Source organism: Oryctolagus cuniculus, chromosome 2, assembly GCF_964237555.1.
Source record: "Oryctolagus cuniculus chromosome 2, mOryCun1.1, whole genome shotgun sequence".
In the NCBI taxonomy this organism is placed as follows: domain Eukaryota; kingdom Metazoa; phylum Chordata; class Mammalia; order Lagomorpha; family Leporidae; genus Oryctolagus; species Oryctolagus cuniculus.
Genome location: NC_091433.1, coordinates 98,488,645 through 98,516,364, shown reverse-complemented (window position 1 = coordinate 98,516,364; position 27,720 = coordinate 98,488,645). Strand labels below are relative to the sequence as shown.

General features: G+C 43.2%; 1 pseudogene; it reads left to right on the top strand.

Moving 5' to 3' along the window:
• The first annotated feature begins 22,247 nt into the window (after nt 1–22,247).
• LOC138848540 (NIF3-like protein 1 pseudogene) lies at nt 22,248–23,573 on the top strand (annotated as a pseudogene).
• The last annotated feature ends 4,147 nt before the right edge of the window (nt 23,574–27,720 follow it).

Below are 27,720 nucleotides of genomic sequence, written 5' to 3'. Positions count from 1 at the left end.
CCAACCCTATTGCTGCCATTTGTGGAGATTTTGGTAGCTTTTCTATTGTATACCTTGGTTTGTTCTTGTATTTATATGGTGTGAAACTTATTTGTCTATGTGGCTACCAGTGTTTTTTTTTTTTACTGTAAACCCCTTTTTCCTCTTTAGGAACCTATGTATTCCTGGGTTATGAATTTGTAGGGCTTGGGGGAGGGTCTCCTATCTGCAGGGCCTCCTATCTTGGTCTGATGCTTTCTTAAAGATTTATCTATATATTTGCAAGGCAGAGGTATATAGGGAGAGGAAAAGTCAGAGATAGAGAGAGAGTGAGAGAGAGAGAGAGAAAGAATCTTCCATCTTCTGGTTCATTCCCCAAATGGCTGCAACAGCCAGAGCTGGGCCAGACTGCAGCAGAGCCTGGGGCTCTACATGGGTCTCCCGTATGGGCTTTAGGGGTCCAGGTATTTGTGTCATCTTCTGCCGCTTTGCTAGGCCATAGTAGAGCGCTGGATCAGAGGTGGAACGGTTGGAATTCAAATCAGCCTACTGTCCTGTGCCACATTTCCACGTGCACTTGGCCTTGTTCTGTCATTTCTGCTCTGCCCCTCAGCAGCAGCTCGCTCAGGTGTCTCACATCCGTGGTGAATTACAGAGGACATGTAAAGTTCATTAAAATGTGATAGGCCACTGTGTGCTCCGTCCTTGCGTTCATCACAGCTTTATTCTCTATGATGGCATTTGTGCTTTTCCACATGGCTGTTAGAAGCCAGCACACAACACACAATACACACAACACATGGCATGATATGCAACACACAGAATAAAGACGACATATACAACACACACAAAATATACAGAATGTGAACATATACAGCATGCATAGCACCCAACACAGACCCAACACATACAATGCACACAATATACATGACATGATACACAGCACACAAAGACTACATATACAGCATACACAGAATACACAAAACATGAACATACCCAACACACACAGCATTCAGCATTGATGCAACACAAACAGTAAACAACACACACAACAGACAACACCCAGCTCTGAGCCCTACAGTGAGCTCCTGTCACCAAAATATGTCTATGTGTTTAGTGCAGGTGATTTCCTGCCCAGGGCACTGCAAACTCCCTAAGACAGCACCTGGCTTTCCCCACGCATGGAGAATTCAACATCTATTGAATGAAACAAGGAAGGCAGGATAGGGGAAGGGGAGGAAAGAAGGAAGGAAGGAAGATACAGCAGATGACAAATAACACTTGGGCCATGCATCACTGTCAGAAGTTCAGGGATGTTTGGCATAGTGGTTAAGATGCTGGCCATATCAGAGTGTCTGGGTTTGAGTCCCAGTTCTGCTTCTGGTCCAGCTTCCTGCTAATGTGCACCGGAGGGATAGTAGGTAATGGCTCAAGTGCTTGGGTCCTGGCCCCCAATGTGGGAGTCCTGGCTTCAGCTTCCTGCTAATGTAGACCTTGGGAGACAGCAGGGAATGGCACAAGTGCTTGAGTCCCTGCCACTCTCCCCTCACCCTGCCATAGGAGACCTGGATTGAGCTCCAGCCCCTTGGATCTGACCTGGTCACAGCCTTGACTGTTGGCGAGCCTATGAGGAGTGAACCAGTAGGTCAGAGTTGTCTCTGTGTATTGCTCTTCTTGTCTCTTTCCTTCTGCTTCTCAAATAAATAGACAATAAATGCATTAAGAAACAACCCTAGGGGCCGGCACTGTGGTCTAACAGGTAATGCCACCGCCTGAAGTGCCGGCATCTCATATGGGTGCCAGTTCGAGTCTTGGCTGCTCCACTTCCGATCCAGCTCTCTGCTATGGCCTGGGAAAGCATCAGAAGATGGCCCAAGTCCTTGGGCCCCTGACCCACATGGGAGACCTGAAAGAAGCTCCTGGCTCCTGGCTTCAGATTGGCCCAGCTCCAGCTGTTATGGCCGTTTGGGGCGTGAACCAGTGGATGGAAGACCTCTCTCTCTCTTTCTCTTTCTCTGCCTTTGGCTCTCTGTAACTCTGCCTTTAAAATAAATAAATCTTAAAAAAAAAAAACCCTGCATTTTCTTTCTTATTTATGGAAAAAGAATTAATTAACTTAAAAGGCAGACTGGGCTAGCGCCATGGCTCATTAGACACCGGCACCCTGGATTCTAGTCCCGGGTAGGGGTGCCGGTTCTGTCCAGGTTGATCCTCTTCCAGTCCAGCTCTCTGCTGTGGCCCAGGAGTGCAGCTGAGTATGGCTCAGGTCCTTGGGCCCTGCACCCGCATGGGAGACCAGGAGGAAGCACCTGGCTCCTGGCTTTGGATTGGCGCAGCGCAACAGCCGCAACGTACCAGCTGTAGCAGCCATTTGAGTGATGAACTAACGGAAAAAGGAAGACCTTTCTCTCTGTCTCTCTCTTTCTCACTAACTCTTCCTGTCCAAAAAAAAAAAAAGAGGCAGACTGACAGGGGGCCAGCGCCATGGCTCACTTGGTTAATCCTCCGCCTGTGGTGCCAGCATCCCATATGGATGCCGGGTTCTAGTCCCTGTTGCTCCTCTTCCAGTCCAGCTCTCTGCTGTGGCCCGGGAAGGCAGTGGAGCATGGCCCAAGTGCTTGGGCCTCTGCACCCGCATGGGAGACCAGGAAGAAGCACCTGGCTCCTGGCTTCGGATCGGCGCAGTGCCGGCCATAGCAGCCATTTGGTGGGTGAACCAACGGAAGACCTTTCTCTGTCTCTATCATTATCTATATCTCTACCTGTCAAATAAATTAAAAAAAGGCAGACTGACAGAGACAGACAGACACATCTTCTATCTGCTAGTTTACTCTCCAAATACCTACAACAGCCAGGACTAGGCAAAGCCAAACCCAGGAGCCTGGAGCTCCATCCAGGTCTTCCACAAGGAGGGCAGGGATCCAAGTATCCTGGGCCATCACCTACTGTCTCCCAGGTGTGCCTTAGCAGGAAGCTGAAGCCAGGAGCCTGGAACTCCATCCAGGTCTCCCTTGTGAGTGGCAGGTGCACAAGTACTTGGGCCAGTACCTGCTGCCTCCCAGGTGTGCATTAGTGGGAACCTGGAGTCAGGAGCAGAGCTAGGTCAAACCCAGGCCCTCTGATACGGGATGGGGGCATCTCAGGTGGTGCCTCAATCGCTACATCCACTGCCTGCCCCTGTACTGTGCTCGTTCACCTACCGTGGCTGGCAGACTGAGGTCTACCCGCTCAGGTCATGAGGATGAATTAGGTTACATCATGATGAGGACTGGTTGTGTTAAATCATGTTGAGTTCTGGTTGGGTTCAATATCTGCTACTTCATAGCATGAATATCTGCCATAACCTGGCAGTCTGGGCCAGGCCAGACAGAACTTGACAACCAAGAACACAATGTGGGTCTCCCACTAGGGGAATGTGGAACCAACTTCCTGAGACATCACCTCATTTTGATGATATGTATTTATTAGCCTGAGCAGGACAAGGTAGCACCAAATATATGCCCCTCCACACACCCTGGAGATAAACAGTAAATTCCTGCTACTCCTTGCACTCCCCATGTTTCCTTCCTACAGAGCCTGTGATTTCTGTGTTCAGCTTTCACTGTGGGTTTATACTTTTCCCTCACCCTCCAAGTGAAGCAATCCAATGTCTACCTCCTCTCTTTTGCTTTCTATTTGGATGCATTTCTGAGAGGGACAATTTTTCACTTTGCCCAACAATTCAGTTTAAGGTTATGTAGTAAAAAATACCATTGGAGAGTTTTAGCATTTTTATATTAAATATGAAATAAGTGACAGCTGTGTCGAACTTCAAATTTCTTATCCTCAAGGTTATTAATATTAAAGGAATTATTAATGTCTTGCTAATGAATTCAGTTGATAACTTGGATCCAATTAAGGCCCATGTATAGTGCTATGAATCCATCAGTTGTTCAGTTTAGTGTCTGGTCACACTCTCTTACTTCTTATTGTTTCAGATTATTATTGTTTTGGTGGGAAACCATTCTTGCTTTGCAGTGATCAGTGGCCTGCTAGTTAAGGTTTAGACCAGGGGTTGGCAAACTTTGTATGTGATGAGCCACATAAATATTTTCATAAGTGTCTCATAGCAATGAACTCTTCTTTTTCTGTAGGAAATCAGTTATAGACAGTATTTAAAAGTATCAGTGTGGTTGTGTTCCAATAAAACTTTTGGACAACAACCTGAGGGGCATATTGGGTCACAGGGCCATTTGAACTTACTATTTTATTTTTTTAATCAGTGAAAATTACATTCCTTCTTTCAGATCTTTCAAATCTTTCCAGTATGGTTCTATTCACAGGAAAGGAACCTGTGTATTTTGGGTTATATTTGTCTCTTTCTGCTTCTAAAGTAAATTTAAGAAGCAACAAGAACAATTTAAAAGTGACTTTGGGGGCCGATGCTGTGGTGCAGCAGATTAATGCCCTGGCCTGAAGCGCCCTGGGGATCCCATATGGGAGCCAGTTCTAGTCCTGGCTGCTCCTCCTCCGATCCAGCTCTCTGCTATGGCCTGGGAAAGCAGTAGAAGATGGCCCAAGTCCTTGGGCCCCTGCCCCCGCGTGGGAGACCTGGAAGAAGCTCCTGGTTCCTGGCTTCGGATCTGCGCAGCTCCAGCCGTTGCGGCCAATTGGGGAGTGAACCAGCGGATGGAAGACCTCTCTCTCTCTCTCTCTCTCTTTCTCTCTCTCTGCCTCTCCTCTCTATGTGTAACTCTTTCAGATAAATAAATAAATAAATAAATAAATCTTTAAAAAAATAAAAGTGACTTGGTGCCACTGAAACTTTGTGTTGTCTGCTGACAGTATATTCACAACACATATAAAACTTGAAGATGTATGTTTATTCCAATTGGCAGATTAGTACAATGTTATATTTCAGTACACACACGTTGTGGAATGACCAAACGCAGCTTACATATGCATCACCTCAGATACTTATAATTTTTGTGTGTGAGAAGAGAACATGTTAAGTCAACTGCCTCAGCCGTTTTCAAGAATACAAGGGCACTCCAGGAAATTCATGAGAAAATGGAGGTAAAAAGGTACATTTCATCTGGGACAAAAGCTTTTGAAATTCATTTGTAGTTTTTTTTTTAATCCATAATAAGCATTTTCCAGGAAATTTTGAAGAGTCCTCATATACATGGATTTTAAAATTTAATCTTTGCCAGGATTGTGTTCTTTTTATGGCTAAGTAGTATTCCATTGTGAGTCTGTTCCACTTTTTCTTTGTTGACTGTCAGACACCTAAGATGATTGGTTATTGTGGATAATGAGGCAGTGAACATAGGGTCCCATATCTCAGGTCTATATATCTATTTCTACTCTAACTTTCTCTCTCTTTTTAAGGGTTTATTTATTTATTGAAAAGACAGAGTAGTGAAAAGAAGGGGATAGACAGAGAAATCATTCATTTGCTGGTTCACTCCCTAAATAGCTGGGGATGGGCTAAGCTGAAGCCAGGAGCCTGGAAATCAACCTGGATGCCCTACATGGGTGACAGGGCTGTCATCTTGGTCTCCCACGTGGGTGGCAGGGACCCAGGTACTTGAGCCATCACTGCTGCATCCCAGGTGCACAGCAGCAGGAAGCTGGATCAGAAGTGCAAAAGCAGCTGCTTCAGGGTGTCATAACTGTACTTCTACCCCTAGTTTAAATCAACGTCATGGCTTCCTACTCTTCTCTAAATTCAGAATTCATCACAGGAAATGATGTCTGAATATAAAGTGCTTATCATGGGACCAAAAATCTGGAAGGAAGCAATATATCCTTCAACATTGTTAATTAAATTATCCTGTATTCATACAATGGAAAACTAAAAAGTCATTAAACACGAGGGGAAATTTGTCATTTGATGTCATGGAAAGATGGCCACTTAACATTGTTTGGTAATCCAATAGGTTTCAAAACAGTGTTGTAATGTGATTCTGTTTTAGCAGGGAAATTGCATACACATGCATGCATGTCCATGAGATAATCTGCATTGGAATAAAACTTTATAGTGTTACCGCTACTTGATAATTCCTATGTGATATTTATTTTGTTCTTTTACTGAGCCTATGGATTTTTAACCACAAATTTAAAAATTAGTATCAGACATAAGTTAAAAATAGGTATGCAAAGGATATTACAAAACGCTCCCAAAATTCAACCCCTGCTATGCCTGCACCCCCTTCCAAATCTAGAGTCAATAACTTTCATCTCTTCAGTTGTTCATCGTGGTATTTAATTTCAATATATTTAAGAGACATGCCAATATTGCTACTCTGGAATTTTCAATTTTAATCCTTATATATTCACTGCTTACTATGGAAGACACAATTTTAGCTGTTTATACACCCAACTCCACTTCATATATGCATAGTTGCAACCCTCTTATCATTTTTATATGATTTATTTTATTTCAGGGAAAAGGAATATTCAAATCAGCTTTCTTTTTTCTGAAAGGCAGAGAGACTGATATATCTTCCATCCACGGTTCACTCCCCAAATTCCTGCAACTACTGGTGCTGGGTGAGATGAAGCCAGAAGCCAGGAACTCCATCCAGGTCTTCCACATGGGTGGCAGGGGCCCAGTGTTTGGGAAATCGTCTCTGCCTCTCAGGCACATTAGTTGGAAGCCTGATCAGAAGCAAAAAAGCTGGGACTTGAACTCATAATCCAATATGTAGTATGGGCATCCCAACCAAAGGTTCAACCCATGACTGCATTGTTTTTTTAACTGCTGAAGTGAAACAGATATCAACAAATGAAAGAATCTCTTAAAATTTCAGTTCTGAGATTCTAAAGTTAGAGTTAAATCTTTCAAATCAATTAAAATCTCTGTACTTTTAAAAAATATTTATTTATTTAAAATTCAGAATTATACAGAGAGATAAGGAGAGGCAGAGAGAGAGAGAGAGATCTTCCATCCACTCGTCCATTCCCCAGACGGCTACAAAGGCCAGTGCTGCTCTGATCTGAAGCAGGAACCTCCCCCATGTCTCCCACATGGGTGCTGAGGCCCAAGGACCCAGGCCACCCTCCATTGCTTTCCCAGGCCACAGCAGAGAGCTGGATCAGAAGTAGAGCAGCCAGGACTTGAGCCAGCACCCACACTACCCACCTCTCTCAGTCTATCCAAAGATATATCCAAAACAAATTCTAGATACCAATCCTCAAATTATACCTGGCTGATACCAAAATGTTGCATTCATGGATTCCCTGGGGAGGTGAGGAGACAACTCCACTCTTAACTCCAAAATCATTAATGATATCTAAACTCTAAACTACTGCTTAACAAAATAACAGTCAAAACCAAAGCATGACCTTTGACCCTCTTGACAAAAATCAATATTTATAATAACTGGTTTGTTTCTCACATTCATATTGAAAGACACAACAAGTTCTGTAGGTTAATGGGGGTGAGCATTTACAGTAGCAGCTACTACAGTAGTCAGCTGCTACACTGACATCTCATATCAAAGTGTCTAGGTTCAATTCCTGGTTCTGCTCCTGATTCCAGCTTCCTGCTAATGTGCATCCTGTTAGGGAGCAAGTAATGGCTCAAGTGGTTGGCTGTATGCCACCTGAGTAGGGGACCTAGATTGAGATTGCAGTTCTTGGGACATGGCCTGCACCTGTACACTGGCAGGAAGGACTCCAGCGAACCACATCTTTAGTAACACCAGTTCATTGTGGTACAGTAACAGGTGAGTGGGGAAGAAAATTATAGCTGGCCTGAACTCTAGGAAAGTGAGGTAGGGAGGTGGGAGCAGGACAAGTCTGCTTCCTCCACTTAGAACCAGAGTCACCAGACCTCTGGATGCTACTGCCGCCTGTTGCTTCCCAGACTACTGTGCCTGGGCCATTGGCACACTTCTGTGGCTTGGAATGGAATCACATTGAGGGTGAGGATGAAATCTATTGGGGTGCAAGTGATCAAGTGGCAGGAGTCCAAAGGAAAATTCACTGATCTTCTTACTAGCATATAGCATGATGAGAACCAAGGAAAAGTTAGGTAGGTCTAAGGAAAAGAATGGCATAATCGGGGGTGTGGTGTGGTGGGTGGATCAGGATGGGGTATCATGTTTCTACCAATTCTTTCAGGAGATATAGAAATATATCATACCTCATGGTCCTAGGACCTGCCCAGGAGGGACTGCCCATTGATGGCTTCCTTACCTGCGTGGGGTAATGAAGCCTTCCTGGAGCTAGAGCTCTGTCTTAAGTAGTTGGCGTTCCTGCCCCAGGATACATTGCCCTAGAGGACAGGGATGCCCAGCCTCTCTTGTAGGAAGCAGACCAGGCATATTGATCTACTGTCCATTTTCTGTGTCCTTGTGACCTCAGAAGACCACAGGTGATATAGCCTGTATCCTTTGTTAAAAAGATCTATGGTCTCCTGACAATTGCCTTCCTCACAACTTTTGCATCTTTGTCTCTTGGTACAGGATAACCTGGCTTGCCCTACCTAATTTATGAGTTCCAGGAAAATTTATTTCTGTCCCAAAGAAGACACTCTAAGTGCTTTCTGGCTTTACAAGGACATTCTTGTTCACACAAGGCTTCCTCTCTTGGGCTGCCCAATGGAGATGCCAGGGCTTTGCTGCCAGGTAAAGGGAGGGGCTCGCATTGTGGGCTTCCGATCAAAGGCCCTATGTTCTGCTTCTTCCCTGTACACCAGCATTGCTATAGGAATGTCACAGGCCTGTCTAAACCATCTTGACTAGGATTTATTGTCCATCTGAAGTGTAGCTTTTAAGTCTTGATGTTTACAATGTTTTTGGAGGAAAAATGGGCCCTAAGTGAAAGCATTTGCTCCTCCCAGACCTGAACATGAAAACAGCACCAGATGAAAATATGTAGTAAAGGGCATGTCAGGAAATGAGAGAATATGGGAACATTCCAATGACCTACACAGCAGAACTCAGGTGTTTCCCAGATGAACAAATATTTGAAAGAACTGGACATACACTGTGAGGACAGTTTAGATACAGCTAAGGAAAAGGAACCCCCTGGAATGCAAGACATACGTTTTAAAATATGAAGAGAAATCCATTGAACAGAAGAAGGGCAAACAGAAACCTACTGCAGTATAAAAGTGAAGGTTGTCGGCCGGCGCCGTGGCTCAATAGGCTAATCCTCCGCCTGCGGCACCAGCACCCTGGGTTCTAGTCCTGGTCGGGGTGCCGGATTCTGTCCCAGTTGCCCCTCTTCCAGTCCAGCTCTCTGCTGTGGCCTGGGAAGGCAGTGGAGGATGGCCCAAGTGCTTGGGCCCTGCACCCGCATGGGAGACCAGGAGAAGCACCTGGCTCCTGGCTTTAGATCAGCGCGGTGCGCCGGCCACAGTGCGCTGGCCACAGCAGCCATTGGAGGGTGACCCAATGGTAAAGGAAGATCTCTCTCTCTCTCTCTCTCTCTCTCTCTCTCTCACTGTCCACTCTGCCTGTCAAAAAAAAAGTGAAGGTTGTCACATGTAAACCTGGGATCCCAAAATAAGAGGAAAGACTCTCAGAGGCCACGGGGAGATTCCAAGACTTCCTGTTACCAACACTACACTTTGAGGGAGCCCTTAGGTCCATGACAAAGCTAAGGGAAAAGGAAATCATAACTAGGCCCATGACATTTGCTAAAGCCCAAAGTAAGACCTAAGAGGGGCCAGTGCTGTGGCTCAGTGGGTTAAGCCTCCGCCTTTGGCTCCTGCATCCCATATGGGCACTGGTTTGAGTCCTGGCTGCTCCTCTTCTGATCCAGCTCTGTGCTATGGCCTGGGAAAGCAGTAGAATATAGCCCAAGTGCTTGGGCACCTGCACCTGCATAGGAGACCTGGAGGAAGCTCCTGGCTCCTGGCTTCAGATTGGCTCAGCTGCGGGCATTGTGGCCATTTTGGGGAGTGAACCAGTGGATGGATGACCCTTCTCTCTGTCTCTCTGTCTGTAACCCTGCCTTTCAAATAAATAAATAAAATCTTAAAAAAAAAAGACCTAAGAACCAGAGGGGAGAAATAAAAACTAAAAAAAGATGATGCAAATGTATACTGAAGGCTTTCAAAGCCACCACGGTCTCACTAAAACACAGAAGGTCCATGCTTCCATGAAACAAGTGAAAAATAGAAGATTTCACGCTTTTGAATCATCAGTGACAGATCAAATGAAATTAGATGTTATGCAGGAATGAAATGTGCATTTGAAATCACCAAAGAAATGGAGAAGGCCAAGAGTAGCTAATGTGGGGTCCATGTTATCGTCTGTCCATCAGTCTGCTCTGAATCCTCAACTTACCTTGGGTGAAGAAATCATGTCTAGACCCAACTCTTTGATGATAAGAACAACCCAGTCATGAAGAAATAACCAGTGTTCACCCGAGAGTGGTGGGGCTGACAGTGAAGATTTTTTTTTTTCCTGTTGGATACCTTTCTTCCTGCCAATATGCCCCTAAATGAATGTCTGCCCTACCACTCTGGAGGAATGAGGAAAGGCTGGAGGGAGTGGACCCCTCCCAGGACAATGACAACTTTCAAGACAGTGCCTGTTAATTAGCCTGGTACGTGCAATGAGAAAACATGGAGCTGACCCGTTGTGATGCACCAGACTCACAGCACAACCAGAAAACTACTTGTACTGCTTTAGGCCACTAGATATTGATTACTTGTTACTCCAGCGTAACAGAACCTATCCTTGTTGACAAATCAGATATGTTCTGTTTTACTGGAAATTGAAGACACAGGGTTGGAAGTTTCATAAATACAAAATTTTGTGCAACACAATAATATAGTTATTATAGAAATAACTATATATAATATGTATGTTATACATATAACTATATGTAATATAGTTATTATAGAAAGATATAATGAATTGCTTTAGCAATTTTGCTAAGTATTTTGTACCTAAAATCCCATCTATGGGAAAATTGATGAGTTTCCCTTCACCTGAAACATTTGTATTGAATGATCTCTAAATATTCAATTAGACAAATTAACCCAGAACTTCAGGATCTCTAAATCTTATGGCTAAAAAAGAAAAAAAAATATTTTCTCAAATATTCCTTTGATTCAAACCACTGACTCATCTGCCAAGTTATCTTTTCACTTTAAAAAAATTTTTTTTGACAGGTAGCGTTATAGGCAGTGAGAGAGAGAGAGTGAGAGAGAGAAAGGTCTTCCTTTTCCGTTGGTTGACTCCCCAAATGGCCATGACGGCTGGTGTACTGTGCTGATCTGAGCCAGGTGCTTCTTCCTGGTCTCCCATGTGGGTGCAGGTGCCCAAGCACTTGGACCATCCTCCACTGCCCTCCCGGGCCACAGCAGAGAGCTGGACTGGAAGAGGAGTAACCGGGACTAGAACCCAGCACCCATATGGGATGTTGGCGCCGCAGGCGGAGGATTAGCCAAGTGAGCCATGGAGCCGGCCTCTTTTCACTTGTTAATATCATTTTTCCAGCAATAAGTTCCCTGAGTGCCAGCATTCTTTCATTCCTTGCATGTTTCTCATCTGTTTAGTAGGTGATGTTTTATCATTTATTTTCGTAGGGAAATAACTCATGCAACTTTTGATACTAGCTACCGTTATCGACCAATTGATGTTTTAGATTTACTTGTTTCTAAACTGTTTAACTTATATTTGTTCTTGTTGAAAGATCTAGTAGCACAAGTATATTATTGTCTTAGCCTTACTTGGCTGCTACAAACAAAATTCCTTAGACTAGGTGATTTATGAACAATGGAAAGTATGCTCAGTTTTGGAGGCTGAATTCTAAGATGAAAGTGCCGGCACATTCCATCTTGTGTGAATGCTCACTCCCTATTCATAGATGGTTCTAGTTGCTTTGTCCTCCCATGGCAGGAGGGGCAAGGGTGCTTCCATAGCCTCTATAGTAAGAGAATTAACCCCATTCATGAGGGTGGAGCCTGCATGACTGGATCACTTCCCAAACTCTCACCTCACAGTAGTATGGCAATGGGCAGGTTCCAACAGATGAATTTTGGAGGGACACCAACAGTCGCACTACAGCAATTAGCCTAATAACTTCCAGGTAAAATGCCCTTCTCTTGTGAAAAAAAAAAAAAAGGCCTGGATTTTCTGCTACTGAATTTGTGGCTACTTACATATTGCATTAAAACTCAATTCAGTTATTATTTAACAAATCCAACAACAAATCCCTACCATGTGTCAGTGGTATAGCTTATATAAGAGTTATCAAACTTTTATTTAATATATTACATCTAGAATTACATAATCCTGTATTGTTTTGAAGCTTATGAGCTCACTATAAAACTAGTAGGAACAATTCAAAACGGTGTGGGGAAACTGTCTTCTATCCTAACTCAGAGGAGCATATTCTGCCTTGAATCCTTGGGGCTTAGTTTATAATCTGAGTAAATTGATGAGTTTTTAAGCAAGTATGAAAGGTCAAAAAAGCAATACTTTTAAAAAATTTCTAATATCTGCTAAGCTCCACTACAGGCCTTAATAATCTGGAGATCAGGCCCCTATTACAAGAATTTAACATCAAGCATTAATTAAAGACTTAGAATATATTTTTCCAAACCTGATTGTCTTTGTTAGGCAACTCAGTATCTTGGTAAATTAAGGCAGAAGGACTTGAGGTCTTCTCGCACCTGTGGGAACAGGAAGTGCTTCAGAAAGGAACACTTGAGTTTGACTTTGTTTTGCCTATTGCAATCATTGGTATCTTTCTGCTTTGCTTTACAGAACTAGGGGTTGAGATAGGCACTTAGTCTCTTAAATGAGGGGCTAGTTCTTTGAAAACACTAAGTCCTAAATTTTTCTTCAATATAACAACTTCACTTCTTAAAAAAGATTTATTTATTTACTTGAAAGGCAAAGTTACAGAGAGACAGAGGCACAGAGAGAGAGAGAGGTCTTCTATCTGCTGGTTCACTCCCCGAATGGCTGAAATGGCCGGAGCTGAGCCAGTCAGAAGCCAGGAGCCAGGAGTTTCCTCCGAGTCTTCCATGCAGGTGCAGGGGTCCAAGGACTTGGGTTTTCCTCTGCTGCTTTCCCAGGCCATAGCAGAGAGCTGGATTGGAAGTGGAGCAGCCAGGACTCCAACTGGAACCTATATGGGATGTGGGCTGGCACTGCTGGTGGTGGCCTTACCCACCACACCCCAGCAGTGGGCCCACAGCTCCTCCTCTCCAGACACACGAGTCCAAAGACAACAGAAACAGCTGCTTTCTTCTTCTGGGTAGTCCCCTTATTGTGAGTAAACGGTCATATTTTTCTGTTGTTATTCTCAGTGCAAATTTCCCCCAAAGCGACAGTCTCAAAACCGAAACTTGTTGGCTCAGGTTCCTTAGAATTTGAGGCAGGTCTGGCAGGGGAAGGAGGGAAAAGTCAGAGCTCCAACTTCTCCTTAGCCTGGGTCTGAGCCTCCAGTTATCCTGATCTTGAAGAGGTTTTTAGAGCTTCTGCCGCCCTCTGGGAAAGTCATCTTGTCGCTTCTTGCCTGAGTCTCCTGTCCATGAAGTCTTCGTGTCTGCTCTTTTCTCCCAGTTTTTTGGGGGAATCAAACCTCAGTTTAGATGTCTCATTTCAGTGGGCTGAAAAGAAGTACAGCCACTGACGTAGATAAACACTGAAACAAATGGGCCAGGATACGCTGTGGGGTCTCCAAGAGAGCCTCCCTCCTTCCACCACGTGCTCCTCGTAGGCAGCAGCCCTGCTGGATCGGGCGGGGCTCCGAGTAGTACAGGACGGGAAGAAGAGAGATGGATGGACCAGGCTGTAAGGAAAGACAATTCCTACCGACCATTAGCAAAAAGTAATTGTCCCACGCGCCCCTAGAGGAGGTGGCTCCTCCCCGGGCAGATGCATGCGGTGGAATCGAGGCCTCCCTCCTTCCTCCACGGCACCCACACCGCTGGCATCCCCACTTCTGACCCCACCCCAAAGCCCAGCCAAACAATGAACAAGAGGAAGCGGTTCACCGGGTGCGTCTGGAAACAGGAGTGGGCATGGGAGGCAGGCATCAGGAACGGCCCTGCACACTGCTGGACACCCACATTTACCCCGCACTCCCCTCGTCCCCAGCTGGCCCTCCAGCCCCCGCCCCCACCCTTGCTGGCCCGCTGAGAGATGACCCAGAGCAGCGGTAGCTCGGGCTCCCACTTGCTCAGCACCAACAGCGGCCAAGAAGGACGCAGCCGCCGTGGGGAGGGGCCGGTCCGCGCCCCGCAGGCAGCTCTTGCAGCTCCAGGTTCGGAGCCCGCGTTCGCAGCAAGTCCGCCGAGGCGCTGTGGTGGGATACAAGTGGAGGCCGCTGTGGGCTGCAGCAGGGGCCCTTGGCCTGCGAGCTGCTCCTGCAGACGCTGGTAATAAAATTTGTAAAGTTTTTTTTTTTTTTTTAATTCCATCGTAAACACTCCATGTAATTGCCATCTGGTGGACTTCCAAGAAAACTCCAAACATTTATTGTTTACTGCTAAACATTCCCAGTAACTGAACACTGCCTACACTAGGCACTCATCTTATTATTTTCAAAATGCTATCTATTTATTTACATTTTATTTGCAAGAGATCATTCCATTCAATCATTCACTCTACTAATGTCACAGCAACCAGGCCTGGGCCAGGAGGCCAGGCCTCAGTATGGGTCTCCCGTGTGGGTGACAGGGACCCAGATACCTCAGCTGTTATCTGTTGCCGCCCCAGGACGTGCATTAGCAGGAAGCTGGATTCGAACAGAGCAAGAACATGGACCAGGCACTTTTATATAGATGTGGCATCTTGCCTGCTTCACCAAACGCCAATCCCCAGTCCTCTTTGTTTATGAACCTTCAAGATATGGTGATAGTCACTGCTGCAAGTTTGTGTTCCTGTTTTGGGTTCTTAATATGTACATATTTTATTAAGAATATTTTGTATGCCAAGAAAATGATTTTTCTTCACCTAAAGGAGTCTCACCTCCTGCAATCATTTTCTTATTCAATTGACAATTATGCAGATTTTCAGGCTTTGTTCTGATGAAGGTCCCACCTGCCAGTCAGGGGAGTCCAGGGTGTCAGGTGGGAGGTGCTTTCTGCCTCAGTTGGGGGAGGGTCCTCTGTGAGCTGGTCAAAAGCCTGCTATTCCGAATCATCTCCTGTTTTCCGGAGGCTTCTGAAATTCTTACGCAAATATTACTCACAAGATTAGCGGAACAGAGGGTGCCTTCATTAAGGTAAACATTTGAAAAGGAAAATTGCTTTTATTGTGGTTACAGGAGTACCATTCTATTGGAGGAGGGTATTTAGGGGCTTATAAAGAGGTTATAAGGAAGGGAGTGCTGATGTGAGGACTTAGATGACCTAATGGGGAGTCATTTTAAGAATGGACAAGACACTTGCTTCTCCCCAGAACCTGTCTACTAGCAAGACAGAAGTGGAGAGCCCATTCCTCTGAGTTTGTAGTTTATCCTGAGAATAGAAAGGAAGTAAGGATCTCACCCTTCTGACCTCCTAGTTTTACCATGAGAATAGAAAGAATTTGCCTATCCTACTGTTCCCAAGGTTTTTTCATTCAACAAGAGCAGGCTAGAGGGGATTCTGATTCTGGTGGTTTTTGTCCCTGCCCTCTGATAGATTGTTAGCTGTTATTATTCTGCTCATCCAAATTGTGGGTAAAAGACCTCGCTCCATTTTTCAGGTCTCCCACTCTTGGAGACCCCCTTCTGGCTGCTGTGGCAAGAGGTTTCTCATGTAAATAAATCTTGCTTTAGGGGCCCCGCGCAGTGGCACACTAGGTTAATCCTCCACCTGCGGTGCCAGCATCCACAATGGGCATGGGTTCTAGTCCTGGCTGCTCCTCTTCCAGTCCAGCTCTCTGCTGTGGCCTGGGAAGGCAGTGGAGGATGGCCCAGGTCCTTGGGTCCCTGCGCCTGCATGGGAGGTCATGAAGAAGCACCTGGCTCCTGGTTTCGGAGTGGCATGGCTCCGGCTGTGGTGGCCATTTGGGGAGTGAACTAGCAGAGGGAAGACCTTTCTCTCTGTCTCTCTCTCTCTATCTGTCTAACTGTCTGTAACTCTACCTGTCAAGTAAATAAATAAAAATCTAAAAATAAAATAATAAATAAATAAATCTTGCTTTGCTCACTGCCTGTGCACATGGAAATTCTATGTGAGACAAGCACCCCAGGCACCTTCCTTCATCACCATTTTGCCCATTTCTTTGATGTGGTGAAGTCATGGAAGAGTTGACAGTCTCTGGTTTCAGATGTCATGGCTTGTCGCTAGATTGATGACAATCTTAAGTTCTCTGATTCCTCCTGGTGGTCCTCAAACCTTCCAGCACTTGTGTCCTTCAGCTCCGCCTCAGCCTAATGGTAGAACAGAGACCTGGGGCTTCCCTGCTCTCTTAAAAACCTACTGTAAATTTCCACAGATGCCCCTGATGAAGTTGATTGTGAGGAGTAAAAATTAATAATAATGGGGTTTCTAAGAGCTGGGTGTCTACTTCTCACTGTTTTTACACACACACACGCACACACACACACACACTCCTCTCCTGGACAAAATATTTCCCAGGTGCAAAATTAGGTAATGTTATCAGACTCAGTAACCTCCTTTGCACCAAGCAAACAGGTTTCTCCTGGTGTGCTTTTATTGGAGGGTAAGACTAGAACCACCTACGAAGTTATTGGGATAAGGGTAGGATTTTGTAGTGTAAAATACTGGGCTGCTTTCCTAGGCCTGCTTCTAGGGCTGCTGCATTCCTCATGCAGAGCACATGTTTGTTTCCCATGGCTGCTTTCACACACATAGCCTAATTTCTATCTTCCTATCTAAAAATATTATTGAAGAACATGAAAACCTTGAATAGAAAAAAATTAAACACATTAAGAAAAGGCAGAATAATCAAGTTATCCTTTGCCCTTAGGCTTCTAAGATAAATAGTTTTAATGTTAGGTCACAAGAGTCAGAACCAAGGAGGAAGAAATAACTTAAAGAAGATTCCTAGAAATTTGACAAAGAAAATCACCAATTAAGTAGAAGCTACTAAAAGGAGAAACTGCATTAAAAATAGATTTCAGAATGAAACATTAAGACTTATTACAATATTTATGTTACCAGAGGGAAGGCTGTGGAAGCTGTGGGGTTCTTGTCTTCACGTAAGAAGGAATTCAGGCGTGAGACAGAGAACAGAATGATACGGCTTTATTGGGGATATTAATATACATTTTTTTTGACAGGCATAGTGGAAAGTGAGAGAGAGAGAGAGAGAGAGAGAGAACGGTCTTCCTTTGTCGTTGGTTCACCCCCCAATGGCCGCTGCGGCCAGCGCACTGTGGCCGGCGCACCTCGCTAATCCGAAGCCAGGAGCCAGGTGCTTCTCCTGGTCTCCCATGGGGTGCAGGGCCCAAGGACTTGGACCAGGGATAGAGGCTTATGATTACTGTGTGCAAGAACTCTCCTCTTGAGGGTCAAAGCATCTGACAAGGAAGCTCTCCTAGATTAAGTCCTCAAGCACCTCTCTCAATAACAAGCAAGAGAAGGTGTGCTAACTGGAGAGCATCTTTGGTTTAATTAACTCTGGGAGGTCTGAGTGTTGCTGGGGTCCTCACTGGGCTATAATAATGGGTCAGGAATTCACCACTAGAGGGCTCTGTAGGGTCAATTAAATTTTCACAATCATTGACATCTGATTCCCCACTGTTGTCTCCAGCTGCTCTTCTGGGGGAAGAAAATGTGCTCCACTTGCAGGGTACTTAAGTCCAGCACTGGTGGAAGCATAATTGAAAGAGCCCACAGCTGGGATCAAGGCATAACGATACTTTCTTCCATGTGAGAATGACTAAGAATACTGTCTTGGTTGGGAAAAACTTATCATGAAGAGCATCAGGGACCTCTGCATCTGCAAGTGTATTTCTACCTCCCAGCTGCAAACCCAGAATAGGGCATCCAACAAATAAACAATGATTCTACTATGTGGTGATTTTCTGCTTAACATTGCCTGCTGAGACTCATAGAATGGCGGATGTCCTAAACAGCACTCTGGCCTCAGAATCAGCCCTTAAGGCACTCGGATCTGGCTGAAAAGCCCATGAGAGTATTTCAGGCATGGAAAGCCAAGACACTCTGTCAAAAAAAAAAATGACCTATATGAAAGATCTCCACGAGTGAGCCTAAATCGATCTTCTGTATATAAAGATAATTGAAAATGAATCTTGATGTGAATGGAATGGGAGAGGGAGCAGGAGATGGGATGGGTATGAGTGGGAGGGAAATTATGGGGGAGGGAAGCCATTGTAATCCATAAACTGTACTTTGGAAATTTATATTTACTAAATAAAAAATAATATATAAAAAAAGATTCACCCTATATTAAGTAAAGAGTACAGCACTGTTATTCAGCAGTAGAGACAAGGGCTGTAAACAATCATAAAATCCCAAAATGTCAATTTCACTCCTATACATTCCATTTTTTGCTACTCTATTAGTTACCACAGATCAAGGAGAACATAAGGAGTCTTTTTGGGATTGGCTTATTTCACTAAATTTAATGGTTTTCAATTGTATTCATTTTGTTGCAAAACAAAGAATTTCATTATATTTTGTATTTCATTATGTTTTGTATTTCATTATACTTTATAGCTGAGTAGTTTATAGCTGAGTAAATATATATATATATATGTATACATATATATATACCTACCACAATTTTTTTTATCCAGTCATCAGCTGATGGACATCTAGGTTGAATCTATATCTTAGCTATTGTGAATTGAGCTGCAATGAACATGAGGATACAGATAGCTCTTTCATACGCCTATTTCTTTTTTTTTTACTTTTATTTATTTGAAATACAGAGTTACAGAGAGAGGTAGAGACAGAGAGAGAGGTCTTCCATGCATTGCCCACTCCCCAGATGACCACAATGGCCAGAGCTGCACCGATCTGAAGCCAGGAGCCAGGAGCTTCCTCCAGGTCTCCCACATGGTGCAAGGGCGCAAGGACTTGGGCCATCTTCCACTGCTATCCTAGGCGGCCATAGCAGAGAGCTGGATCAGAAGAGGAGTAGGTGGGACTAGAACTGGAACCCATATGGGATGCTGGCGCTTCAGGCCAGGGCATTAACTCACTGCACCACAGTGCCAGCCCCTCAATGCCTATTTCATTTTACTTAGATTAATTCCCAGGATTGAGATTGCTGAGTCATATGCTATATCTATTTTCAAGTTTCTGAGGTGTCTCCATACTGTCTTCCACAATAGCTGTGCTAGTTTATTTTCCAACCAATAGTGGATTAAGTTGTATTTTCCCCACATCCTGGCCAGCATGTATTGATTGTTGATTTCTGTGTGAGAGCCACTCTAACAGGGGTGAGGTCAAACCTCACTGTGGTTGTGATTTTTATTTCCCTGGTAACTAGTGATATTGAGCATTTTTCACTTGCCTGTGGCTTTTTAAATTTTCTCTTTTGATAAGTGCCTGTAGAGCAGCTCACATTGATTGCCCAGAGATCCAGCTGTACCCTGTGCCCTCTTATGCAGTCACAGAGTTTCCACAGTCTCAGCACACAAGGCTCCCACTGTCATGGGATGCAGAGGATTTGCTCCACCTTGCTAGACTGTCTCATCCACAGAGAGGCAGACATTCCCAGGCCTCGACAATTTGAGCCCTGGAGCCTGTGACATGTTGAGAGGTTGGGGGCACCTCACAGTATTATGTGTGTGCACAGACTCTTGTCAATTTGCCCAGCCAGACTCAAAGTCAGTGGGGAACATGGAGTTTTCCCTCTGCTAGAATCTCTGGCTCACACACATGCACAATAGCTGCCAACAAAATGCTTCCTTCTCCCCACCAGTTGCAAGTTGCATGCATTCAAGCTGCTGCCACTGGTACTGTTAGAAGATGGCGTCTTGTCTCAGCCGGGTGCAGGGCACATGCACAAGAGCTTCTGCAACTTCTGTTTATGTCCAAAATGGTGCCCACCTCCTCTCAGCTGATTGTTGGGCACCATTGCTTAGTGGATGTAGTGAGAGAAACATGCCCCCCTAGTTTTTTACTGGGTCAGTGGATACACTTTCCCCTCAGAGCTCCAGGCCAGACTCATGTCAAAGTCTCGCTCTGTCTATATCACCAGTGGTATGGGTTGCTGCAGTCTGATCTCACCTCACTCTCCAAAGCTGGTGCTTTCTCCTCCTCTTGGCTGCTGGCATCATGTTGTGTCTGTGTTCATGCTGCATGTCTGCGTCTTCCACACTGATCCATGGTGTTTCTCTCCTGTAGAATTTCCACTGCAGTTTTCTCTCACTCTTCCCCAACAATGTACTTCCAACATTTTTTGAAACTAGTTACCACTAGTGTATGCCCTTCCCTATTCCACCATCTTGGAATCCTCCAACATGCATGATTTCTATGGAATTTTAGGTGTATAAAATCCAGAGATACTCTATTGAAAAATGCTAACTAACATGACATCACATGGGTACCCCTGTATTAAGAGGAACATAGTTAATATCATTGAATTATTTAACCATTGTTCAGTTGTTAGTGACACATGATCTTTCTTTGGAATTCTGTAATTTATTTAGATAATAATTCTTAAAATTGTGTTATCTTTACTATAATTTTTTACAAAATCAGTAGCAAATGAATGTCTTCATGAAACTAAGTTGTGTTTAATCTTCACCAATTAATAAATTGTGAGTGCCTTTCAAGAATGTCTTTCCAGCCTGTAATCATGGGTAAAACACTATTCTTGCTTAGGGAGGTTTATTGTTCTTGTTCTTCAAGCTTATATATCTGTTATTCTGTATACATTTCTAACATCATCTTGTTTTGCACAGTAGAATCTAGGTACAATCCTGACCAGTTCTCTCACTACCACCTTCTCTCACTTTCTCTTCCAGGTATAGTTCTATTGACTTCTACATGTCTACATGTTTCTAAGACCACTGGTCTTAGAAATTAATATATCTCAGTAACTTGCTTACTTCATCATTCCTCAGCTCATTTTACATTGTGCTTTACCACCTTTATGAAAATTTGTTAATTAAAATGGAAAGGCAAACACAACATTCATCATTAGAGAATGCACATGAACAAGATAAAGTTGGCATGGTTGTAAGACAATAAAGCCATGTAAGCTGAGAGCAAATTATTATTTTGTCTTTCTCCCATCCATGTACTAACCAGGCCTGACCCATCTTAGTTTCCAAGATCAGATGAGATTGGGGGTGGAAGGTTCAAGGTGGTATGGCTTTAGACAGTCTCATCTTTCTGATGCTATAGCAAAAATATATACTTGTTACATTTCAAATTAAAAATTAAGAGGAAATTTGCTAAATACCTATGAGATGTATTCTGAAACAGAACCTTTATGAGTTGTAAAGATGATGTTGTGTGTAGTGTTTTAGTTCAAGGCTGGAAACAAACACTCAATATGCTGCAGAGCTAATAATTACCTAGTGTTAAAACATAAACAGAGGTCAGCACCATGGCTTCCTTGGTTAATCCTCCGACTGTGGTGCCGGCATCACATATGGGCACCGGGTTCTAGTCCTGGTTTCTCCTCTTCCAGTCTGGCTTTCTGCTGTGGCCCAGGAAGGCAGTGGAGGATGGCCCAAGTGCTTGGGCCCCTGTACCAGCATTGGAGACCAGGAGGAAGCACCTGGCTCCTGGCTTCAGATCAGCACAGTGCCATCTGTAGCTGCCATTTGGGGGCTGAGCCAACAGAAGGAAGACCTCTCTCTCTCCACTGATGGTTTCTTGTATTTTCCTCCTGAAATCATCTGCATTCTTCTCCTTAACATTAACCACCTAGGTATTCCCTTTGATCTTCCATTCATCCAAATCTCTGATTCTGCTTGACTGATTTTTGCCATCTGTAATCAGACACTTCTCTTTCTCTCCAGTTTGAACATCTTCCATGACCTTTAGACTATAGTTCCTTCTCCATCTTGAATGCTTCTTTGTAGTTGTTCAAATAATCCCTCACACTTGTTGAATCTCAAATGAAACCTGCAGCATTCATTCTTTTTTACTTGTATATGGTATTAGTACAAGCCAGCCATGTCTTAAATCAACATAATGAGATTTTTGTTGGACTCCTCATTTTCTATCAGGTCTAATTTCAGATCTTTTGTTTCTTTGCCTTTAAACTTGTATTCTTTTTTTTTTTTCATTACTTGATTTTATTTTTACACTAGGTGGGCAGAAAGCAATCCTCCTTAATAAAGTTGACAATTAGCTTCACTCAGAACATTTTTAGCAATGCACATTAAAAAATTCATCTTACAAATTGTTCTGCAATCCAAATATACAACAACTTGAAAAACAACATTTAGAAAATAAAAACCAATGTAAAAAGACAGATTAAAGGCTATGGCGGTGTACCTGGACTCAAACTGAGTTTTGCCCAATTGCTGTATTTTGCCATCTTGCTTACACCTGGTCCCCATGACAGTCTGCTTTGTCCATTCTCTGAACTGCAATTCTTCCTGTTCCTTCATGGGTCTGAAGACTCTCATTTCCTCCTTGAAGGACTTTGCATCCCTGTCTTCTGCTGAGAGTTGGGACAATGTTGGATTGCTGGTGGAACCAAGCCCACCACAAACTATAAATACACTCTTCCTGACCAATGACTTGACAGAACAGCTGATGGAGGAGGCACTGCATAAGAAGGCAGATCTCATCTTTTCCTACCATCCACCTATCTTCCTACACATAAAGCATATTACCTGGATGTCCTAAAAGGAGTGCCTGATGTTCCTGGCTTTGGAGAACAGAGTTGGCATCTACTCTCTTCACACAGCCTATGATGCTGCACCCCAGAGATTGAAAAACTTTTTCCAAAGGGCTTGGAGCCTGCACATCCAGGCATATATATCCTTCCAAAGCTCATGGCCATCCTATAGAAGGAACCCACTGAGTACAATTCAACATTAACCATACCCAAGATATAGACAAAGTTGTGTCTGCAGTGAGAGAAATTGAAGGTGTTCCTGTCACTTCTTTTTCTGCTAGGATTGATGAGGAGGAAAAACAAGGATCAGCCTGAATTGTACTAATGCAGGTGGTGGCTCAGCTCTCTCAAAACAGATAGCTTTTCCAGAGAACTGAAATTCTGTCACTGCAGAAGCCTTCGCTCTACATACTGGAATGGGTAGATCATGCACCCTGGAAGAATCTGTTGCCCTGGCAACCATGATTGAGCAAATCAAAAGACACCTCAAACTAACTCATATTCAATTAGCTCTTGGGGTAGGAAGGACCTTAGCCTCATGAGTCAAAGCTGTGGCCCTGTGTGGTTCTGCGAGCAGCATCCTGCAGGGTGTGGAAGCAGACCTGTACCTCATGGGTGGGATGTCCCATCATGATGGTCTGGATGCTACTTCGCAAGGAATAAATGCCATCTTCTGTGAACACAGTGACACTGAATGAGGCTTTCTTTCTGACCTTTGTGACATGCTGGGTGCCCACTTGGAGAATAAGATTAATATTATCCTGTCAGAAACAGACAGGGATTAGGCCGCCACTATGGCTCACTTGGCTAATCCTCCATCTGTGGTGCCAGAATCCCATGTGGGCTCCAGGTTCTAGTCCTGGTTGCTCCTCTTCCAGTCCAGCTCTCTGCTGTGGCCTGGGAGGGCAGCGAAGGATGGCAAAAGTGATTGGGCACCTGCACCCGCATGGGAGACCAGGAGGAAGCACCTGGCTCCTGGCTTCAGATCGGCACAGTGCTGGCTGTAGCTGCCATTTGGGGGGTGAACCAACGGAGGGAAGACCTTTTCCTCTCTCTCTCTCTCTCTCTCTAACTCTACTTGTCAAATAAGTAAAAAAAAAGAAAGAAAGAAACAGACAGGGATCTTCTTTGTGTGGTATAAGGCATACAGAAACATCAAGATGATATGACCTACAGGTTGCATCTGCACTCCTGTGGATGTGTAACATGAGTCAGTGGAGTTGATGTATCTTTCTGGAAGAGTATATCTTAAGATGTATGAGGATGCTTCAGAAAGTTCATGGAAATGTTTACTTTGAGAAAACTGCCTAGATTTAAAAATAATTTCACAAACAACTTTTAATTCCATTTTCTGCAAACCTTTTAAACTGCCCTTATATTATCTTTTCTAGTTTATCTTGTTCAACAAATGTTCTATAGTTCATAAGGAATTAACTGAACTACCATAATGAAGAGCAAATATTCAAAAAGATCAACTATAATCAGTTTACTAAAGATTCTTGGGAGGTAACCAAGAAATTCTCTCCTTAGTTTAATTATAGTTGGGATATGTTAATCTAGATATCTCTGCCATTGGTTAATTTTAAAATGTCCTTTAATAACTTGGAATTGAACACCTATTTTTAGGTAGTAGCCAGTTTGGGATGATCTGGTCTGTCCCTGTGTCCCTGTTCTGTAGATCCACCTAAATTCCAGTCTTTCACCTCATTTTCAGAATCAACATGAGATTTATTAGGAGGAGGTTTTTTTTTTTTTAATGTGATTGCTATTCATATTACTATGCCTTTATTGCTTTTTATTTTATAAAAATAAACCAAATTATAACACTAGTCCAAGCCCTAATCTTTACCTTGGCCATAGCCCTAGCCTTAGTCCTAGCCCTAACCCTAAACCTAACCCTAGGTCTAAACCAATTCTGTAGCCTAATACTAGGTCTATACCCAGACAAAGCGTTAACCTTGAATTTGGCCCTCATCTTAACCATAACTCTCTCTCTACCTTAACTCTATACTTAGCCAAAATCCTAAATGTATCCTCAACATGGTGCTTTAACCCAATCTAAACTCTAACACTAGCACTAATCCTATCCATAACTTTAACCTTAATAATTCAAGCATTAATCTTAATCCTAATCTGAGCCCCAACTCTAACCCTAACACTAATACCAAAACTTAAACCTAACCTTGCCTTAACCCTAACCCTGGCCTAAAACCTATCCATAGTCCTAACTTTAACTATCACACTAGCTCTAACTATAGTCCTAACTCTGGCTCTAACTCTAAAATTTACCATAGAAGTAAATCTAACCCTAATCTTAAACTAATTTTAAATCTCACTCCAACACTAATTCTATCTTTCTGCTTAGGCCTAACCCTAAAGCAAACTAGCCTTCAGCATTAACTTGACCATAGTCCTAATGCCAACTTTAATGCTATATCTAACACTAGCCTTAAACTAACCATCATGCTAACCCAAAGACCTCATCCTGGTGATGATGACCCTAACTTCAACTATAACTGTATATTATATATATAATATATAACCACAGCTCTCTCTATGTATTATATATAGATATATATATAACCATATATAATCATATATATGTATATATAATAAAATCACAGGTCTAACTATCCATAGCCCTACACCTAAACTTATCCCTAATCCTAGCTCTATCCCTAGGCCAACAATAGCCTTAACCCTATCTATAACTCTAATCACAAATTTAATCCTAAATATAACCCTAGTCCTAGACCTAATCCTTATTCTAACCCTAAAGCTAAACATAACTCTATGTGTAGCACTAACCCTAAGCCTAGTCCTAACCATAACCATAACCATGGCTTCAATCTAACCCTAGACCTAAGCCTAAACTTAACAGAACCCTAATCCTAAAACTAGCCCCAACTCTTGCCATAAGCCTAATACTAACACTGACACTAAACGTAAACCTAGCTCTAAATCTTACCCTAACCCCAACCCTAACAATAGCCTTAATAATAATGCTCATTCTAAACCTTAACACCAATCCTAACTCTCCTCCTAGTCCTAATACTAACCCTAACACTCATCCTATACCTAGCCCTACACTTACTTCTAACCCTAAATGTTAGAATTTGCATTCACATGAGCTGTCAGGGTTTATGTACACTTGAGTAACTGAAATGGTCAGAGAAACAGCAAGAGAGCCCAAGCCCATTTGTGCCATCATTAGTCACCCATTCTGAAAATGCCCCATTTTCAAGCAAACTATTGTTAAACTTCTAGGTGTCACTGTGGTGATACAAATGGGAAGGATTGTGGGTTAGGATGAGGAAAAACTGCAACTTGGCAAAAAAAAAATTCAGAAAACATCAGTCAGTTATTGAAGTCTAATAGAGGCTTTATGAGAAACTGCCATGGATTGGCCCTCCCGTCCTAGTGTAAAATTTGTAACAAGAGGAAAACACAAAACACTGAAAATGTATCGTTTGACACATAGTAAGTGGAAAAATCAAATATAGAAGGCAGATCAAGTGAACTTTATTGTCTACAAATAAAAAATTAGCTGAATGCCACAGTGGCTGTGCTTTATGATGAAAGATAATATCTGAGTAGTACTTGTGAAAATAAACTGCACCCTCTCAGGGAGGCCTGGAAAAGTGATGCTCACAGTGAAGCATGTAGATGTAATGGCTACAACACTCCACAGAAAAAGAAAACCTTGGATTTGATCCCAAGTCCAGCTCTAGATAACTCTTCAAACCACAAAAAAAGAAAACAGCATTTTGCATTTTTCCCCATCAAAGTAGCAGCAAAATATGCAGTCATGGGAGAAGAGAGGAAGGGGAGGACTAAGAAACAGTGCGCAAACCTAAATCTGTTTGTGATTTAATGGTGCTGTGACTGCTCCTGTTCTCAAAACTGTCCATTTTAAAATAACTTTATCTTTTTATCTTCTCCTGGTGCATTGGCTTTGGGAAGTGGGTTGGCATGGGGACACAGGAAGTCACCTGGACCATTGGCCACCTTGTGGGCTGCCTTAGATGCTGGAACTGAAGGCATCAAGATCAGCAATGGGGTCCAGCTCTGAGATTAGACCCGAGAACTCTGGGGGCTGGCCAGGTATCTCAGCCTCCCAACAGGTCCTGGAGGCTAGGGTGCTTCATCTTGCCAGGCTCTGGCAGGTTTCCCCAGGTGCCAAAGTCTGTGCTGCAGGACGGGACCTGATGCCTCCCTGCTCCCACCACTTGCCTCATAGCAAGCAGTGCTGGTTTCTTGAATGGATTCGCTATTGTGTACATGGCACTTTAATTTTCTGACTTTGTGTTGACTCTGAAACCAGATGCTATGGAATTACAGAGATTTATTATATTTACCCAAAGTAGCTGAAATACTGTTTGCAAATATTCACCTGAGTATTTATTTTAAATACATAATACAAGGTTTAGACAGTTTCACTTTTAGATGCTTAATTTTGGTAGCAACCACAATATTTTGACAAAAATATTTGTAGAAATTTCTTTCAACCATGAATTCATATAATATAAAATCTGTGTTGTGACTGACATTATCATTTGTTTGCTGCTGAACTGTAAGTTCATGAAAACTGAGGAACTCAATAGCAAAACCTGCCCAATTCAGTAAGAGGTGGAGCTCACTTGTGCTTTTCATTCCTTTCCAGCAGATGTCTCCCAGACTTGTTTCCACTACAGAAAAGATTCCTTTTCTGCAACATTTTGTGTTTTCAGGGGTATGCTGCTTTCATTTTACAACCAAATGCTCTTGGCAAGGGCCAGTAATGGGAGGAGTGAAGAAATACTGAGATCCCTTTCCATGCCAGCTCAGTAAAGTAGAAGGAACAGGAAATCAGATGTCATTTAAAGAATTTTTTCCCAAATGTACAAGGTTTTATATGTATATGTATATATATATACATATATGTATATAATAAAAGAACAAGCACTTGCCAAAAGCAAATACAGTGCCAATCTTAAGTGATTTGGAGTGCTAGTTTGTTGTGTTTTATATCTCAGTATATCAGTTATATTCTTTTGTATGCATCAAATAT